General features: G+C 40.7%; 1 protein-coding gene across 5 annotated transcripts in view; it reads right to left on the bottom strand.

Moving 5' to 3' along the window:
* Positions 1 to 12142, bottom strand: part of LOC140071104 (sodium/calcium exchanger 1-like) — an 82745-nt gene that overhangs the window by 38122 nt on the left and 32481 nt on the right. The window lies entirely within an intron of this gene.

The raw sequence follows: 12142 nt of genomic DNA, 5'->3' as shown, positions 1-12142 counted from the left end.
CGATGTCACAGTACAGGGATAATACACAAGGTGATGTCACAGTACAGGGATAATACACAAGGTGATGTCACAGTAAAGGGATAATACACACAGTGATGTCACAGTACAGGGATAATACACACGGTGATGTCACAGTACAGGGAGGGATAATACACACAGTGATGTCACAGTACAGGGATAATACACACAGTGATGTCACAGTACAGGGATAATGCACACAGTGATGGCACAGTACAGGGATAATACACACAGTGATGTCACAGTACAGGGATAATACACACAGTGATGTCACAGTACAGGGATAATACACACAGTGATGTCACAGCACAGGGATAATACACACAGTGATGTCACAATACAGGGATAATACACACAGTGATGTCACAGCACAGGGATAATACACACAGTGATGTCACAGTACAGGATAATACACACAGTGATGTCACAGTACAGGGATAATACACACAGTGATGTCACAGTACAGGGATAATACACACAGTGATGTCACAGTACAGGGATAATACACACAGTGATGTCACAGTACAGGGATAATACACACAGTGATGTCACAATACAGGGATAATACACACAGTGATGTCACAGCACAGGGATAATACACACAGTGATGTCACAGTACAGGAATCATATACACAGCGATGTCACAGTACAAAGATTATACACACAGTGATGTCACAGTACAGGGATAATACACAGTGATGTCACAGTACAAATATAATACACACAGTGATGTCACAGCACAGGGATAATGCACACAGTGATGTCACAGTACAGGAACCATATACACAGTGATGTCACAGTATAGGAATCATATACACAGTGATGTCACAGTACAAAGATCATACACACAGTGATATCACAGTACAGGGGATAATACACACAGTGATGTCACAGTACAGAGATAATACCCAGTGATGTCACAGTACAGGGATAATACACACAGTGATGTCACAGTACAGAGATAATACACACAGTGATGTCACAGTACAGAGATAATACACACAGTGATGTCACAGTACAGGGATAATACACACAGTGATGTCACAGTACAGGGATAATACACACAGTGATGTCACAGTACAGGGATAATACACACAGTGATGTCACAGTACAGAGATAATACACAGTGATGTCACAGTACAGGGATAATACACACAGTGATGTCACAGTACAGGGATAATACACACAGTGATGTCACAGTACAGGGATAATACACACAGTGATGTCACAGTACAGAGATAATACACAGTGATGTCACAGTACAGGGATAATACACACAGTGATGTCACAGTACAGGGATAATACACACAGTGATGTCACAGTACAGAGATAATACCCAGTGATGTCACAGTACAGAGATAATACACACAGTGATGTCACAGTACAGGGATAATACACACAGTGATGTCACAGTACAGAGATAATACACACAGTGATGTCACAGTACAGGGATAATACACACAGTGATGTCACAGTACAGAGATAATACACAGTGATGTCACAGTACAGGGATAATACACACAGTGATGTCACAGTACAGGGATAATACACACAGTGATGTCACAGTACAGAGATAATACCCAGTGATGTCACAGTACAGAGATAATACACACAGTGATGTCACAGTACAGGGATAATACACACAGTGATGTCACAGTACAGAGATAATACACACAGTGATGTCACAGTACAGAGATAATACACACAGTGATATCACAGTACAGAGATAATACACACAGTGATGTCACAGTACAGAGATAATACACACAGTGATGTCACAGTACAGAGATAATACACACAGTGATGTCACAGTACAGGGATAATACACACAGTGACGTCACAGTACAGAGATAATACACACAGTGATATCACAGTACAGGGGATAATACACACAGTGATGTCACAGTACAGGGATAATACACACAGCGATGTCACAGTACAGGGCTAATATACACAGTGATGTCACAGTACAGGGATAATTCACACAGTGATGTCACAGTACAGGGATAATACACACAGTGATGTCACAGTACAGAGATAATATAGACAGTGATGTCACAGTACAGGGATAATATACACAGTGATGTCACAGTACAGGGATAATTCACACAGTGATGTCACAGTACAGGATAATACACACAGTGATGTCACAGTACAGGGATAATACACACAGTGATGTCACAGTACAGGGATAATACACACAGTGATGTCACAGTACAGGGGATAATACACACAGTGATATACACACAGTGATGTCACAGTACAGAGATAATACACACAGTGATATCACAGTACAGGGGATAGTACACACAGTGATGTCACAGTACACAGATAATGCACACAGTGATGTCACAGTACAGGGATAATACACAGTGATGTCACAGTACAGGGATAATACACACAGTGATGTCATTGTACAGAGATAATGCACACAGTGATGTCACAGTACAGGGATAATACACACAGTGATGTCACAGTACAGGGATAATGCACACAGTGATGGCACAGTACAGGGATAATATACACAGCGATGTCACAGTACAGGGATAATACACAAGGTGATGTCACAGTACAGGGATAATACACAAGGTGATGTCACAGTAAAGGGATAATACACACAGTGATGTCACAGTACAGGGATAATACACACGGTGATGTCACAGTACAGGGAGGGATAATACACACAGTGATGTCACAGTACAGGGATAATACACACAGTGATGTCACAGTACAGGGTTAATACACAGTGATGTCACAATACAGGGATAATACACACAGTGATGTCACAGCACAGGGATAATGCAGACAGTGATGTCACAGTACAGGAATCATATACACAGTGATGTCACAGTATAGGAATCATATACATAGTGATGTCACAGTACAAATATAATACACACAGTGATGTCACAGTACAGGGATAATACACACAGTGATGTCACAATACAGGGATAATACACACAGTGATGTCACAGTACAGGGATAATGCACACAGTGATGGCACAGTACAGGGATAATATACACAGCGATGTCACAGTATAGGGATAATACACAAAGGTCATGTCACAGTACAGGGATAATACACACAGTGATGTCACAGTACAGGGATAATGCACACAGTGATGTCACAGTACAGGGATAATATACACAGCGATGTCACAGTACAGGGATAATACACAAGGTGATGTCACAGTACAGGGATAATACACAAGGTGATGTCACAGTAAAGGGATAATACACACAGTGATGTCACAGTACAGGGATAATACACACAGTGATGTCACAGTACAGGGATAATACAGACGGTGATGTCACAGTACAGGGATAATACACACAGTGAGGTCACAGCACAGGGATAATACACACAGTGATGTCACAGTACAGGGATAATACACACAGTGATGTCACAGTACAGGGATAATACACACAGTGATGTCACAGTACAGAGATAATACCCAGTGATGTCACAGTACAGGGATAATACACACAGTGATGTCACAGTACAGGGATAATACACACAGTGATGTCACAGTACAGGGATAATACACACAGTGATGTCACAGTACAGAGATAATACACACAGTGATGTCACAGTACAGAGATAATACACACAGTGATATCACAGTACAGAGATAATACACACAGTGATGTCACAGTACAGAGATAATACACACAGTGATGTCACAGTACAGAGATAATACACACAGTGATATCACAGTACAGAGATAATACACACAGTGATGTCACAGTACAGGAATAATACACACAGTGATGTCACAGTACAGGGATAATACACACAGTGACGTCACAGTACAGAGATAATACACACAGTGATATCACAGTACAGGGGATAATACACACAGTGATGTCACAGTACAGGAATAATACACACAGTGATGTCACAGTACAGGGATAATACACACAGTGACGTCACAGTACAGAGATAATACACACAGTGATATCACAGTACAGGGGATAATACACACAGTGATGTCACAGTACAGGGATAATACACACAGCGATGTCACAGTACAGGGCTAATATACACAGTGATGTCACAGTACAGGGATAATTCACACAGTGATGACACAGTACAGGGATAATACACACAGTGATGTCACAGTACAGAGATAATATAGACAGTTATGTCACAGTACAGGGATAATATACACAGTGATGTCACAGTACAGGGATAATACACACAGTGATATCACAGTACAGGGATAATACACACAGTGATGTCACAGCACAGGGATAATACACACAGTGATGTCACAATACAGGGATAATACACACAGTGATGTCACAGCACAGGGATAATACACACAGTGATGTCACAGTACAGGATAATACACACAGTGATGTCACAGTACAGGAATCTTATACACAGTGATGTCATAGTACACAGATAATACACACAGTGATGTCACAGTACAGGGTTAATACACAGTGATGTCACAATACAGGGATACTACACACAGTGATGTTACAGCACAGGGATAATGCAGACAGTGATGTCACAGTACAGGAATCATATACACTGTGATGTCACAGTATAGGAATCATATACACAGTGATGTCACAGTACAAATATAATACACACAGTGATGTCACAGTACATGGATAATACACACAGTGATGTCACAATACAGGGATAATACACACAGTGATGTCACAGTACAGGGATAATGCACACAGTGATGGCACAATACAGGGATAATACACACAGTGATGTCACAGTACAGGGATAATACACACAGTGATGTCACAATACAGGGATAATACACACAGTGATGTCACAGTACAGGGATAATACACACAGTGATGTCACAGTACAGGGATAATACAAACAGTGATGTCACAGTACAGGGTTAATACACAGTGATGTCACAATACAGGGATAATACACACAGTGATGTTACAGCACAGGGATAATGCAGACAGTGATGTCACAGTACAGGAATCATATACACAGTGATGTCACAGTATAGGAATCATATACACAGTGATGTCACAGTACAAATATAATACACACAGTGATGTCACAGTACAGGGATAATACACACAGTGATGTCACAATACAGGGATAATACACACAGTGATGTCACAGTACAGGGATAATATACACAGCGATGTCACAGTACAGGGATAATACACAAAGGTCATGTCACAGTACAGGGATAATACACACAGTGATGTCACAGTACAGGGATAATGCACACAGTGATGTCACAGTACAGGGATAATATACACAGCGATGTCACAGTACAGGGATAATACACAAGGTGATGTCACAGTAAAGGGATAATACACACAGTGATGTCACAGTACAGGGATAATACACACGGTGATGTCACAGTACAGGGAGGGATAATACACACAGTGATGTCACAGTACAGGGATAATACACACAGTGATGTCACAGTACAGGGATAATACACACAGTGATGTCACAGTACAGGGATAATGCACACAGTGATGGCACAGTACAGGGATAATATACACAGCGATGTCACAGTACAGGGATAATACACAAGGTGATGTCACAGTACAGGGATAATACACAAGGTGATGTCACAGTAAAGGGATAATACACACAGTGATGTCACAGTACAGGGATAATACACACGGTGATGTCACAGTACAGGGAGGGATAATACACACAGTGATGTCACAGTACAGGGATAATACACACAGTGATGTCACAGCACAGGGATAATACACACAGTGATGTCACAATACAGGGATAATACACACAGTGATGTCACAGCACAGGGATAATACACACAGTGATGTCACAGTACAGGATAATACACACAGTGATGTCACAGTACAGGGGATAATAGACACAGTGATGTCACAGTACAGGGTTAATACACAGTGATGTCACAGTACAGGGATAATACACACAGTGATGTCACAGCACAGGGATAATACACACAGTGATGTCACAGTACAGGAATCATATACACAGTGATGTCATAGTACAAAGATAATACACACAGTGATGTCACAGTACAGGGTTAATACACAGTGATGTCACAATACAGGGATAATACACACAGTGATGTCACAGCACAGGGATAATACACACAGTGATGTCACAGTACAGGAATCATATACACAGTGATGTCACAGTATAGGAATCATATACACAGTGATGTCACAGTACAAAGATTATACACACAGTGATGTCACAGTACAGGGATAATACACAGTGATGTCACAGTACAAATATAATACACACAGTGATGTCACAGCACAGGGATAATGCACACAGTGATGTCACAGTACAGGAACCATATACACAGTGATGTCACAGTATAGGAATCATATACACAGTGATGTCACAGTACAAAGATTATACACACAGTGATGTCACAGTACAGGGATAATACAGTGATGTCACAATACAGGGATAATACACACAGTGATGTCACAGCACAGGGATAATACACACAGTGATGTCACAGTACAGGAATCATATACACAGTGATGTCACAGTATAGGAATCATATACACAGTGATGTCACAGTACAAAGATTATACACACAGTGATGTCACAGTACAGGGATAATACACAGTGATGTCACAATACAGGGATAATACACACAGTGATGTCACAGCACAGGGATAATACACACAGTGATGTCACAGCACAGGGATAATACACAGAGTGATGTCACAGCACAGGGATAATACACACAGTGATGTCACAGTACAGGAATCATATACACAGTGATGTCACAGTACAAAGATAATACACACAGTGATGTCACAGTACAGGGTTAATACACAGTGATGTCACAATACAGGGATAATACACACAGTGATGTCACAGCACAGGGATAATACACACAGTGATGTCACAGTACAGGAATCATATACACAGTGATGTCACAGTATAGGAATCATATACACAGTGATGTCACAGTACAAAGATTATACACACAGTGATGTCACAGTACAGGGATAATACACAGTGATGTCACAGTACAAATATAATACACACAGTGATGTCACAGCACAGGGATAATGCACACAGTGATGTCACAGTACAGGAACCATATACACAGTGATGTCACAGTATAGGAATCATATACACAGTGATGTCACAGTACAGGGATAATACAGTGATGTCACAATACAGGGATAATACACACAGTGATGTCACAGCACAGGGATAATACACACAGTGATGTCACAGTACAGGAATCATATACACAGTGATGTCACAGTATAGGAATCATATACACAGTGATGTCACAGTACAAAGATTATACACACAGTGATGTCACAATACAGGGATAATACACACAGTGATGTCACAGCACAGGGATAATACACACAGTGATGTCACAGCACAGGGATAATACACACAGTGATGTCACAGCACAGGGATAATACACACAGTGATGTCACAGTACAGGAATCATATACACAGTGATGTCACAGTACAAAGATAATACACACAGTGATGTCACAGTACAGGGTTAATACACAGTGATGTCACAATACAGGGATAATACACACAGTGATGTCACAGCACAGGGATAATACACACAGTGATGTCACAGTACAGGAATCATATACACAGTGATGTCACAGTATAGGAATCATATACACAGTGATGTCACAGTACAAAGATTATACACACAGTGATGTCACAGTACAGGGATAATACACAGTGATGTCACAGTACAAATATAATACACACAGTGATGTCACAGCACAGGGATAATGCACACAGTGATGTCACAGTACAGGAACCATATACACAGTGATGTCACAGTATAGGAATCATATACACAGTGATGTCACAGTACAGGGATAATACAGTGATGTCACAATACAGGGATAATACACACAGTGATGTCACAGCACAGGGATAATACACACAGTGATATCACAGTACAGAGATAATACACACAGTGATGTCACAGTACAGGAATCATATACACAGTGATGTCACAGTATAGGAATCATATACACAGTGATGTCACAGTACAAAGATTATACACACAGTGATGTCACAATACAGGGATAATACACACAGTGATGTCACAGCACAGGGATAATACACACAGTGATGTCACAGCACAGGGATAATACACACAGTGATGTCACAGCACAGGGATAATACACACAGTGATGTCACAGTACAGGAATCATATACACAGTGATGTCACAGTACAGGAATCATATACACAGTGATGTCACAGTATAGGAATCATATACACAGTGATGTCACAGTACAAAGATTATACACACAGTGATGTCACAATACAGGGATAATACACACAGTGATGTCACAGCACAGGGATAATACACACAGTGATGTCACAGCACAGGGATAATACACACAGTGATGTCACAGCACAGGGATAATACACACAGTGATGTCACAGTACAGGAATCATATACACAGTGATGTCACAGTACAAAGATAATACACACTGCAATGGCCCCGCAGTGGCTGCCATGCCTGATACACTGCTAGCTACACTTATGATTAAGGGGATAAAAGTTTCATGAAGCTACATTACATGTTAGTTGATTCTTTTGTTGAGCACATTATATAGTCAGGTATAATATATGTATAGTATACAATAAGATAATACAATAGCACAATGGGGTGTAAGAAGCTATTCTCTCACATCAGAGGAAATAGCCCCTTACACAACTTTTGTATTTCTTCTGCCTCCTTGGGTTACAAAATATAGTATGGTCATAGTAAATGCACTTATGTTTGCATTAGTGATTGGGTTGTTCACAAACTAGCCGACACAAAGAGCCGGTTCATTTGTGCGCTCACTAAACCTACCCCCAAATGACTCACCACGCCCTCTTTAACCTGATAAAATTGGGTTAAAAGTGGTGCGGTGTGGGATGACTGACTGGCTTGTAGCTCCCTATTATATATTTAATGTGGAGTCATTCAGGAGCCAGAAGAGCCGGCTCTTAGTGAGCGGAGCCTAATGAGCCAGCTCACTAAGAAGAGCCGTAATTCCCATCACTAGTTTGCATTAGGGATAGCAGTAGTGCAGTCATAGTACACAACGGATAACAGGAAGTGTAGTCATATTACATACGTGATAGCAGGAAGTGTAGCCATATTACATACGTGATAACAGGAAGTGTAGTCATATTACATACGTGATAGCAGGAAGTGTAGTCATATTACATACGTGATAACAGGAAGTGTAGCCATATTACATACGTGATAACAGGAAGTGTAGTCATATTACATACGTGATAACAGGAAGTGCAGTCATATTACATACGTGATAACAGGAAGTGTAGTCATATTACATACGTGATAACAGGAAGTGTAGTCATATTACATACGTGATAACAGGAAGTGTAGTCATATTACATACGTGATAACAGGAAGTGCAGTCATATTACATACGTGATAACAGGAAGTGTAGTCATATTACATACGTGATAACAGGAAGTGCAGTCATATTACATACGTGATAACAGGAAGTGTAGTCATATTACATACGTGATAACAGGAAGTGCAGTCATATTACATACGTGATAACAGGAAGTGTAGTCATATTACATACGTGATAACAGGAAGTGCAGTCATATTACATACGTGATAACAGGAAGTGTAGTCATATTACATACGTGATAACAGGAAGTGCAGTCATATTACATACGTGATAACAAGAATGTATAAAAAAAATTAATAAAAATGATTTCATCTCTTAGAAGCTAATTCAATATTGATAATGAATATGTTTGCCACCTTGCTTACAATAACCACCACAATATTCAGACTAAGGCCAATATCAATGTCAGTAAAAGACCTACCGTATTTTTCGGACTATAAGGTGCACAAAAAATCCTTTGATTTTCTCAGAAATCAAAGGTGCGCCTTATAGTCCAGTGCGCCTTATATATGAACTGTACTTACAGACAACAGCTGCCTTGAACTGTGCACAGGTCTGCCATCTGCTGGTCGTTCATCCTTATAATCAGGTGCACCTTATAATCCGGTGCGCCTTATATATGAACCTAGATGTTTTAGCAGGCATTTATTGATGGTGCGCTTTATAATCCGGTGCACCTTATATATGAACCTAGATGTTTTAGCAGGCATTTATTGATTGTGCGCCTTATATTCTGGTGTGCCTTATAGTCCGAAAAATACGGTTTTTCTAGTTATTCACAATGCTTACAAACACATTTTTCAGTATAGCACAGGCTATCGGAACCTGTCACATGCTATAAATTACATTCCTGGTTATAGGTTCACTTTCAGACCTACTCATTTGAACAGCAGTGCTAGATATATTGGAGGGTGTTGTCTATATAAGGGGAGCGGGCTATGTTAATAGGGGGTGCTTTCTGGCTTCCAGGATTTTTCACGGATGCCTTACTGACCCATTCTTTTCAATGGGCTTTTTCACATTTCAGTTTTTTTCAATGATCAGTTGTTGTCAGTGATCAGAAAAAGAACAGGTTCTAAACTGATCACCGATCAGTGAAAAAACTGAAATGTGAAAAGGCCCTTTGATAAGAATGGGTCAGTGGGATATCAGTGACAAATCACTGAAGCCGGGAAGAGAAAACCAATCTGTATGTGTCTATAAGCCAAAATGGGTTCAGTGAAAAATCCCCGATGGGAAAAAAAACGCCAATGTGAAAGAGCCCTTAGGGATGCTGGCTATATTAGGAGGTGCTGGCTATATTAATTAGAAAGTGAGTGCTGACTATATTCATTGGTGCTGGATGTACTAGGGCAGTGATGGCGAACCTTTTAGAGACCGAGTGCCCAAACTACAACAAAGACCCTCTTATTTATCGCAAAGTGCCAACACAGAAATTCTATTTGTGATTTATACTCTCTTCTCTGTCACAGTTTTCATTGATACCAGCCCCTGAGGAGACCAATAAAGCAGAAAATAGTCCCAGGTAGAGCTGTCACTTTAAAATAGCTCTGTGCACAGCAAGTCCTGGGCTATCTGGGACTTCAGGAAGATACCTGGAGTCATCGCTGGTGATGGCCTGAGTGCCCACAGAAAGGGCTCTGAGTGCCACCTCTGGCACCAGTGCCATAGGTTCGCCATCACTGTACTAGGGGGTTGCTGGATAAATTACAGATTACTGCAGCTAAATAAGTGCATAAGTGCACTACATATATTAGTGGGCTTTATATTCATGAATTAAGGGATATTTATTCTGTATTTTACTTAATTATGGGTATGCAGTGAATGATTTAATAAGTAGGTGCCATATATTATGTAAGAGGTGTGTGGTTAGGGTATAGCCATTAGTTTCCACAATAAATGGAGTCAAGGAGCAGCCAAACCAACGTAAAAACCCCCACCTGCCCCTCCAACTAAAGACACCCGCCCAAGCATTATTGTACTGCTATTACCTGTGTTACACCTGTGTATGAATTTTTTTAGTGTACTTTAAATGCTGGAGCCATGTATATCACAATTTCCTCAGGGATCTATAAAGCTTAATTGTATTGTATATAACAATAAATTGGGGGTGTTTTTTTTTATTATTAAGGTGGCCTCCAAATTGGTCTTTTTTTTCTGGACTTCTGCGGTTCAGTATCGGGTTAAACCAGGGCCCACTGGAGGATCCTTTTGTACTCTGGTGGTCCAGTCCGACACTGGGTATAAATTCCTATTAGTAGTAAATTTTAAGTGGGCACAGTGTGGTCACTTGTGGAGTGAGGAGCATGTATTACCTAGGAGCATTTGTTGCAGAGAATGTAGATGGGAGTTAGAGGTAGAAGGCTGTATCTATGTACCATATTTTTTGGACTATAAGACGCACTTTTTAGCAAGAAAAAATCTTGCTAAAAAGCGCCCGCGTCTTATAGGCCGAAGGTCAGGAGAATCAGACCATCCTGACCGCTGTAATGGAGATCGGGTGATGCCCTGATATAGAGCTGCACCCTATCTCCCAGAGAGGAGAGGCTCCGCACTGCTCTCTCCCTCTGCCTACAGGACCTGCAGTGATGTCAGAATAATGTGACTGATCACATGCCTCTCACATCACCACATGCTGCCGAGAATGGGGACATGCTGCGCTGGGACAGGGTAAGAAGAAGAGGGGAAGGGGTTATGTGTGTGTATAGCAGAGCTGTGTGTGT

This window comes from Engystomops pustulosus, chromosome 7 (assembly GCF_040894005.1).
Source record: "Engystomops pustulosus chromosome 7, aEngPut4.maternal, whole genome shotgun sequence".
Taxonomy (NCBI): Eukaryota; Metazoa; Chordata; class Amphibia; order Anura; family Leptodactylidae; genus Engystomops; species Engystomops pustulosus.
This window is presented reverse-complemented; position numbering and strand designations above follow the sequence as displayed.